The sequence below is a fragment of the Rutidosis leptorrhynchoides genome, chromosome 2 (genome assembly GCF_046630445.1).
Source record: "Rutidosis leptorrhynchoides isolate AG116_Rl617_1_P2 chromosome 2, CSIRO_AGI_Rlap_v1, whole genome shotgun sequence".
Lineage (NCBI taxonomy): Eukaryota > Viridiplantae > Streptophyta > Magnoliopsida > Asterales > Asteraceae > Rutidosis > Rutidosis leptorrhynchoides.
Window position 1 is genome coordinate 556,336,812 of NC_092334.1, and position 10,458 is coordinate 556,347,269.

Here is a 10,458-nt window from a genome sequence, read left to right on the forward strand (position 1 = left end):
GCAATAAAGACACGTAATTCATACGTCCAGAAACAAGTCATGCATTCTGGTTTTACTAGGATTACTTCCCATCCTTGGTCTTGTGGAACATAACCGTTATGGCCGTTGATAAGACAGCGTGTTGTAACGTCGTCAAAGGGACGAGGGTTACGTAATGTCCAACAGTCCCGTAACAATCTAAAAACCTCATTTCTTACCCCAATTACCGACTCCGTCACTTGTGGGAACGTTTTGTTTAATAGTTGTAGCCCGATGTTCTTGTTCTCACTTTGGTGAGAAGCGAACATTACTAATCCGTAAGCATAACATGCTTCTTTATGTTGCATGTTAGCCGCTTTTTCTAAATCACGAAGTCCAATATTCGGATATATTGAGTCAAAATAATTTCTTAACCCATTGCGTAAAATAGCATTTGGGTTCCCCGCAATATATGCGTCAAAGTAAACACATCGTAACTTATGGATTTCCCAATGTGATATCCCCCATCTTTCGAACGAAAGCCTTTTATAAACCAAGGCATTCTTGGAACGTTCATCGAATGTCTTACAAACTGATCTCGCCTTAAATAGTTGTGCCGAAGAATTCTGACCGACTCTAGACAAGATTTCATCAATCATGTCTCCGGGTAGGTCTCTTAAAATATTGGGTTGTCTATCCATTTTGTGTTTTTATACTGTAAAATAGACAAGAGTTAGATTCATAAAAAAAATACTTATTAATACAAGCAATTTTTACATATATCATAAAGCACAAGCACACTATATTACATATATTACACCACACGAATACAAATATCTTATTCCGACTCGCTTGTTTCTTCTTCTTCGGTTTTGGTTCGTTTTGCCAAGTTTCTAGGGATATATGATGTTCCCCTAATACGAGCCGTCGTTTTCCACATTGGTTTAGAAAAACCTGGTGGTTTAGAGGTTTCCGGGTCATTGTTACAACTTAAGGACTTCGGGGGTTGACGATACATATAAAGTTCATCGGGGTTGGAATTAGATTTCTCTATTTTTATGCCCTTTCCCTTATTATTTTCTTTTGCCATTTTAAATTCAGTTGGGGTAATTTCTATAACATCATCGGAATTCTCGTCGGAATCCGATTCATCGGAGAATTGGTAATCCTCCTAATTTTTTGCTTCCTTGGCGGAAACACCATTAACCATAATTAACCTTGGTCGGTTGGTTGAGGATTTTCTTTTACTTAACCGTTTTATTATTTCCCCCACCGGTTCTATTTCTTCATCCGGTTCCGATTCTTCTTCCGGTTCCGATTCTTCTTCCGGTTCCGACTCTTCTTCCGGTTCCTCTTCGGGAACTTGTGAATTAGTCCACAAATCATTCCAATTTACATTTGACTCTTCACTATTATTAGGTGAGTCAATGGGACTTGTTCTAGAGGTAGACATCTATCACATAATATCAAACGTGTTAAGAGATTAATATATCACATAATATTCACATGTTAAAAATATATAGTTTCCAACAAAATTTGTTAAGCAATCATTTTTCAAGTAAACACGGTCGAAGTCCAGACTCACTAATGCATCCTAACAAACTCGATAAGACACACTAATGCAAAATTTTGGTTCTCTAAGACCAACGCTCGGATACCAACTGAAATGTCCCGTTCTTATTGATTAAAAACGTTCCATATTAATTGATTTCGTTGCGAGGTTTTGACCTCTATATGAGACGTTTTTCAAAGACTGCATTCATTTTTAAAACAAACCATAACCTTTATTTCATAGATAAAGGTTTTAAAAAGCTTTACGTAGATTATCAAATAATGATAATCTAAAATATCCTGTTTACACACGACCATTACATAATGGTTTACAATACAAATATGTTACAACAAAATAAGTTTCTTGAATGCAGTTTTTACACAATATCATACAAGCATGGACTCCAAATCTCGTCCTTATTTAAGTATGCGACAGCGGAAGCTCTTAATAATCACCTGAGAATAAACATGCTTAAAACGTCAACAAAAATGTTGGTGAGTTATAGGTTTAACCTATATATATCAAATCATAATAATAGACCACAAGATTTCATATTTCAATACACATCCCATACATAGAGATAAAAATCATTCATATGGTGAACACCTGGTAACCGACATTAACAAGATGCATATATAAGAATATCCTCATCATTCCGGGACACCCTTCGGATATGATATAAATTTCGAAGTACTAAAGCATCCGGTACTTTGGATGGGGTTTGTTAGGCCCAATAGATCTATCTTTAGGATTCGCGTCAATTAGGGTGTCTGTTCCCTAATTCTTAGATTACCAGACTTAATAAAAAGGGGCATATTCGATTTCGATAATTCAACCATAGAATGTAGTTTCACGTACTTGTGTCTATTTTGTAAATCATTTATAAAACCTGCATGTATTCTCATCCCAAAAATATTATATTTTAAAAGTGGGACTATAACTCACTTTCACAGATTTTTACTTCGTCGGGAAGTAAGACTTGGCCACTGGTTGATTCACAAACCTATAACAATATATACATATATATCAAAGTATGTTCAAAATATATTTACAACACTTTTAATATATTTTGATGTTTTAAGTTTATTAAGTCAGCTGTCCTCGTTAGTAACCTACAACTAGTTGTCCACAGTTAGATGTACAGAAATAAATCGGTAAATATTATCTTGAATCAATCCACGACCCAGTGTATACGTATCTCAGTATTGATCACAACTCAAACTATATATATTTTGGAATCAACCTCAACCCTGTATAGCTAACTCCAACATTCACATATAGAGTGTCTATGGTTGTTCCGAAATATATATAGATGTGTCGACATGATAGGTCGAAACATTGTATACGTGTCTATGGTATCTCAAGATTACATAATATACAATACAAGTTGATTAAGTTATGGTTGGAATAGATTTGTTACCAATTTTCACGTAGCTAAAATGAGAAAAATTATCCAATCTTGTTTTATCCATAACTTCTTCATTTTAAATCCGTTTTGAGTGAATTAAATTGCTATGGTTTCATATTGAACTCTATTTTATGAATCTAAACATAAAAAGTATAGGTTTATAGTCGGAAAAATAAGTTACAAGTCGTTTTTGTAAAGGTAGTCGTTTCAGTCGAAAGAACGACGTCTAGATGACCATTTTATAAAACATACTTCCACTTTGAGTTTAACCATAATTTTTGGATATAGTTTCATGTTCATAATAAAAATCATTTTCTCAGAATAACAACTTTTAAATCAAAGTTTATCATAGTTTTTAATTAACTAACCCAAAACAGCCCGCGGTGTTACTACGACGGCGTAAATCCGGTTTTACGGTATTTTTCGTGTTTCCAGGTTTTAAATCATTAAGTTAGCATATCATATAGATATATAACATGTGTTTAGTTGATTTTAAAAGTCAAGTTAGAAGGATTAACTTTTGTTTGCGAACAAGTTTAGAATTAACTAAACTATGTTCTAGTGATTACAAGTTTAAACCTTCGAATAAGATAGCTTTATATGTATGAATCGAATGATGTTATGAACATCATTACTACCTTAAGTTCCTTGGATAAACCTACTGGAAAAGAGAAAAATGGATCTAGCTTCAACGGATCCTTGGATGGCTCGAAGTTCTTGAAGCAGAATCATGACACGAAAACAAGTTCAAGTAAGATCATCACTTGAAATAAGATTGTTATAGTTATAGAAATTGAACCAAAGTTTGAATATGATTATTACCTTGTATTAGAATTATAACCTACTGTAAGAAACAAAGATTTCTTGAGGTTGGATGATCACCTTACAAGATTGGAAGTGAGCTAGCAAACTTGAAAGTATTCTTGATTTTATGTAACTAGAACTTGTAGAATTTATGAAGAACACTTAGAACTTGAAGATAGAACTTGAGAGAGATCAATTAGATGAAGAAAATTGAAGAATGAAAGTGTTTGTAGGTGTTTTTGGTCGTTGGTGTATGGATTAGATATAAAGGATATGTAATTTTGTTTTCATGTAAATAAGTCATGAATGATTACTCATATTTTTATAATTTTATGAGATATTTCATGCTAGTTGCCAAATGATGGTTCCCACATGTGTTAGGTGACTCACATGGGCTGCTAAGAGCTGATCATTGGAGTGTATATACCAATAGTACATACATCTAAAAGCTGTGTATTGTACGAGTACGAATACGGGTGCATACGAGTAGAATTGTTGATGAAACTGAACGAGGATGTAATTGTAAGCATTTTTGTTAAGTAGAAGTATTTTGATAAGTGTATTGAAGTCTTTCAAAAGTGTATAAATACATATTAAAACACTACATGTATATACATTTTAACTGAGTCGTTAAGTCATCGTTAGTCGTTACATGTAAGTGTTGTTTTGAAACCTTTAGGTTAACGATCTTGTTAAATGTTGTTAACCCAATGTTTATAATATCAAATGAGATTTTAAATTATTATATTATCATGATATTATCATGTATGAATATCTCTTAATATGATATATATACATTAAATGTCTTTACAACGATAATCGTTACATATATGTCTCGTTTAAAAATCATTAAGTTAGTAGTCTTGTTTTTACATATGTAGTTCATTGTTAATATACTTAATGATATGTTTACTTATCATAGTATCATGTTAACTATATATATATCCATATATATGTCATCATATAGTTTTTACAAGTTTTAACGTTCGTGAATCACCGGTCAACTTGGGTGGTCAATTGTCTATATGAAACATATTTCAATTAATCAAGTCTTAACAAGTTTGATTGCTTAACATGTTGGAAACATTCAATCATGTAAATATCAATCTCAATTAATATATATAAACATGAAAAAGTTCGGGTCACTACAGAGATCCTCTTTCGCCTCTCTTATTTATTTTGGCGGTTGAAGGTCTGAACGTGTTCGCGAATATGGCGATTCAAAGCGGTATCATTAAAGGAGTGAGCATTGGTAAAGATGAAGTTATTCTCTCGCACCTCCAATATGCGGATGACACAATTTTTATAGGTGAGTGGAGTTAAAGAAATATCTCGAATGTGGTGAAATTATTGAAATGTTTCGAGGAAGCTTCAGATTAAAGATTAACATGTCCAAGAGTTCGCTTTACGGGGTGGGGGTTTTGAGTGATACTATTGAAAGAATTTCTTCCCGAATAGGCTGTAAGGCGGGATCAATTCCTGTTATTTATATGGGGTTGCCGGTGGGCTCTCGGATGACAAGGGTGGATGATTGGGAGTCGGTGATCAAGAAATTCAAAAAATGATTCTCGGATTGGAAATCACATTCGTTGTCCGTTGGTGGTAAATTAACCCTAATTAAATCGATTCTCTCGAGTTTACCGTTGTACTATTTCACGCTCCTTCATGTGTATTGTCTTTGCTTGAAGGTTTGAGGCGTAAGTTCTTTTGGGGCGGGGCGGTGGAGGATTCTAAAATGGCATGGGTAAAATGGGTATTGACATCGACAATATTCGATGCCCCATGTGCAACGATGACATTGAAACTGTAGAGCACGCATTGATATTTTGTAAACACACGATGGATGCTTGGGATCGAGTTTGTAAGTGGTGGGGGATGCGTGGTTTCGCAAATTGGAGCATCTGTGAATTACTGAACAGGAATGGTAGTGGTACACAAGCTTCGTTTGGTAGAAAACTGGGTCAAGCGGTGGAATGAGTTTGTGGGTACCTAATTTGGAAAAATATGAACCAAAAGGTTTTTCGAAATAAATCGTGGTCCGGAATGAATTTGTTGAGTGAAATTCAAATTAGATCATTTGAATGGATTGTAAGACATGCTAAATCGCTTAATATTGAGTGGCATCAATGGCTCATTAATCCGCGTTATTACATTGGAACATGCTCTTCGAGATCGGGCATTGGCTATAATGATACGCATACCCGATTAGCTCGTGTTGCGCATCACACATGCACCATGCGTGCAAAACCCTAGCGCTAGAACACGCCTGGCGCAAGTGAATTTGCGCTAGGTACATCCAAGGCGTACAATAAGCAGCAGATATACCACGTACGAACCATGATCCCTGTAACAAAAGAAGGTACAGACATCCAGCATAAAAGTAGCAAGTACTCCACTAGTTTGCGGTACAGGTAACGTTCTATGAACATAAACCCTAAACACCAACCTGAGCCATCAACAACCGGCTATCCCGTCGATGGTGGGTCCACGTTTAACCACTCCTGTTGAGATCGTCATCTCGCAAGGGGTTATTCACGGTACACTGGACCGGAGAGTTAAACTCAAATGACTCTTAAATCTTTTTTTATTGATGTTAAGCATCGACCGAACCCGATACCTTTATTTTATGCTTGATCAGGCTAATTTCTTGATGTGTCTCTAGTGTTGTTTCGTGTTGTCTTTCTTTCTTCGTGTGTATATATTTTTTTCATCCATGCTTTCTGTAAGTGTATATATGTGTATACAAGCATGATGGTGCATAGTGTATTGCTTTTGTTTCTTTAATAAGTTTGGCTTTTCCATAAACAGATATTTACTTATCTCGGTTTTTTATGTTGAATGGTAAGCAAATATAACTAAAATATTATATTTGGAATTATGTATAAGTTGTGCTTTTTGCTAAATATTCATGAGTTGTATGCTTAAATTGAATCGATCAAATTGGTATTGTATATATCGTTGTTTAGCATTAAAAAAAATAACTAAAATTAAATTTAGAACTACTCCTTATCTCACAACGTTTCATCTTGCAACATTGAGTTGTAGCTCAATTGGTAGTGGCGTGTCTCTCTTAGCGAGAGATCAAAAGTTCGACTCCGCTGGACTGCAACATTGCACTCAATGTTATTCCTGACCTGAACCGGCCATGTCCTCGGATTAGTCCGATTTTCCTCCAGAGCAGTAGTTGGAGGCGGATTATGCAACTACGGGAGATGAACGCTTAAGTGATTTAGTCTCATAAGTGATTTCAAACTGATGTCCATAAAAAAAAAAATAAAAAAAAAATAACGTTTCATCTTGTTCTCACTCACTATACTAATAATGGTAAATATCAAAAAGTAAACTTCTTAAAAATATTATCAATATACCCCACTTATCACATCAATTAAAAGCAATGATGGACATATATAAAATGTTTGAAACTAAGAGATATATACAATTTTTTGTAAAACCGGGATTATGATTAAGGTTCTTGAAAACACGACTTAGCTTATCAAACAAGTCATTTTCATGAGCATGATCATTACCAACCGACCTTCTATATACATCCCCTATTGTTCACGCCACACCACGTAAAAACAAAGAAAACTACTCCGTTTTACATAAAATGATTATCAATTGAAAAAAAAGTAAGAAAAATTATTTAAAAATATATTGAACTTTCATTAATTTCTATTGTATACATTTAACTTTCAAATATCTAATCGTATAAATTTAACTTATAAATCTCTACTATTATATGCATTAAATTACTTATAGCTCAGTTAGCAAGTCAATATGTAAAAAAGGTTACGTGATTGGTCTCTCGACTTAACGTCCGTTAAATTTTTCCGTAAATCTTATATGATCTTCCATTTCCTTCATCATTTTCAAGAACATCTTCATCTTCAAGAATACCTTCATCTTCGAAACACTTTATCACCAATAATTTCAATATATAACACATTCATCACCACAAAAACAATCACCCAAATTAAACACCAAATCAAACATTCAAACAATATAGATACTAGAACCGTATTTTAAAATATTCATCATCATCTAACAACACGTAAATCAAAAAAGGATATCGACCAAATATATTCAACCCAAGGTTGGAGAACTCGAATTTCGGGGAGATCTCCTTTGGACATTTGAGGAGATCTCGGCATCTCTGGAAGATCTCGGACATTGACTTTTTAGTTTTTTAATATAAATATAAATATATGTATATTTATATACATATTTACGAGATTCTACAAGAAATTCCGAGAAATGAGCGAGAAAATTCAAAAAATTACGAGATTTAGGAGAAAATCCGAGAAATGAGCGAGAAAATTCGAGAAATCGTGGCTTTGACCAAGTATGACCCCGTTGACAGAGAAATTTCGAGAGATGGACACTCGTCTCGACTGCCTTCCAAAAACGAGATATCGGGGAGAAATAACGAGATTTACAACACAAGTTTAACCTTCTAATACTTCCAAATCATTTCATAACAACAATAACCTTCTAGTAACAAGCTTTAATGAGTTTAATCATCAAAGAAAATTCTGGTTTGGATTCAAAAACTGACAAACAGCGCATGTTTTACAAAGTTGTTTTAGGTAATGTAACATGAAACAAAGTTGTTTAAAAACATTGTGTGAATGCTCGAAACAACTTTTAACAACTTTTACCCGGGGTTTACCTGCGGTGGGGGGCCAATGTGTTCTGGCCCATAGTGGGGTTCCTCGTAAAAAAAAAAAAAAACTTTTAACATCTGTAAATCACATAATCGTTCTAACCGAGTTGTTGACCAAAAAGCTCCAAAGTTTGACCACATATCTAAGAATTTTTCGTTATATTTTAATGAGATTTTAGGGTTTGCTATAGCGCAAAAAAAAAAAAAAAAAAAAAAAAAAAAAAATTTTTAAATAAGTAAATAAATAAAAAAATCTAGGAATCTAGATCTATATTCAAATTTGATTGATAAGCTCTAGTTTTTATCGCAAATCTAACTAGTTTAAGGTTTTTCGTTCCTAATCTTTGATGTCAGATCTAGAATTAGATTTGTGCATCTAGATTCGATTTAAATGATAATGACGCTTAGATAATTGATGATGAAGGTTGAAGTTGAATTTAATGATTGCGATGTATGCTCTTGAGGTTTTGGATTGAGATTTAGTTAATAATTTGGATCTGGAAACTTATTGATGTTTGATGATGATAAGATGAGGTGAAGATATGTGTAGTGTTTGGTGATGATTTTACGAATAATGTTTTAAGGATTCAGTGGGTTTGATGATGATTGGTAATGTGTACTATTAGTCGATTATCTTATTGAAGTGGTCGACCAACTTTAATATGATGCTTGACCAACCTTAACTTGATGCTTGGTTGATTATAGGTAAAATAGCTGTAGTTGATCACCTTAAAGTTGTGGTTGATCAAAATGATGTTCTAATTAATGGTGTATATAGTCATTTTGTTTTTTTTATAAAAGTATATATTGTTTAAAAACTTTAAAAAAATCTATATTTGTCAATTTTCCTATAGGTATGCTGAAGATAAACTTACACGGTTGGTTCTTGTGGTTTGTAAGAAATTGCACTTCGAGTCTCTAAACTTTTGTTTTGGCATTCCTTGTTCTCATGATTTCATTTTTATGCACAGCTCGTCCCTTTGAGTGGAGTTCGCTAGCCGAAGTGCAATTTCATACAAACTATAGGGTCGAACCATCTAGTTTTCACTAAACTGAAATTATGATATGGTTCTTGAATAAACTTATCAGACAAGTCATTGTCATGTACATGATCATTAGCAATCGACCTTCGTTATACATTCCTTATGCTCATGCCAACTGCATATAAAAACAAGTTAAAAATAAGACTAAGTATTAAAAATAATATAAATAAAAAATTAATAATCTTAATAAATTGAATATTTATCAATTAAAATAAGATTCCTTTCTGAAAATCTCCGGATTCAAATTTCAAATTATATACTACTCCTTAATTATATTATATTATATATATGTTTAATTTAATGTTTAATAGTTAGATAAAGGCAATAATTTAAAAGTATAAAGGCAATAATTTAAAAGTAGATTTTTCAAAAATATAAATATAAATTAAATTGATAATGATCCAAATAAACGATTAATTTACAAGTGATGCATACCCCAATATGTCTGATTAGTTCACACGATCTAATTGACATAAAAGCTTCTATTGAACAATTTCCAACAACAATGGAGCACATAAACTATTACTAACAAACAAAACAATCATTATGACAATCATTTATCCAATTACATTATATTAATATAATGTCGTCACCAAACTAATCGATGAACGCCATTGTAGCATCAAACCTATAAATGTGAGTCTATTGAACACTAATAACGCAGTGGTTAAAACTACCGCAAACCATCAGCTGAAACCATCGATTATAGCTGCACCAAACCACCGCAATGGTTAAAACGACGGGAAACCCTTATTTTTTGGCGTTGCAAATGGATAGAATGGGCTAAGGGTGTACAGTATGTGGGTAGCAAAAAGACGAGAATACATTTTTCAAATAAAATAATAGGATAAACATTAAAAGTGTGGGCTCTAATGATATAATTGTAATGTAATATGCGAACCACACCAATCCAACACTCCAAACTCCAAGCACAACCAAGCTTGACCACCAACATTGAAATCCCAAAAACAACCGATACTCGATTGAAACCAAAGACGATTACAAACCAATTTTTTTTTTTTTTTATCTA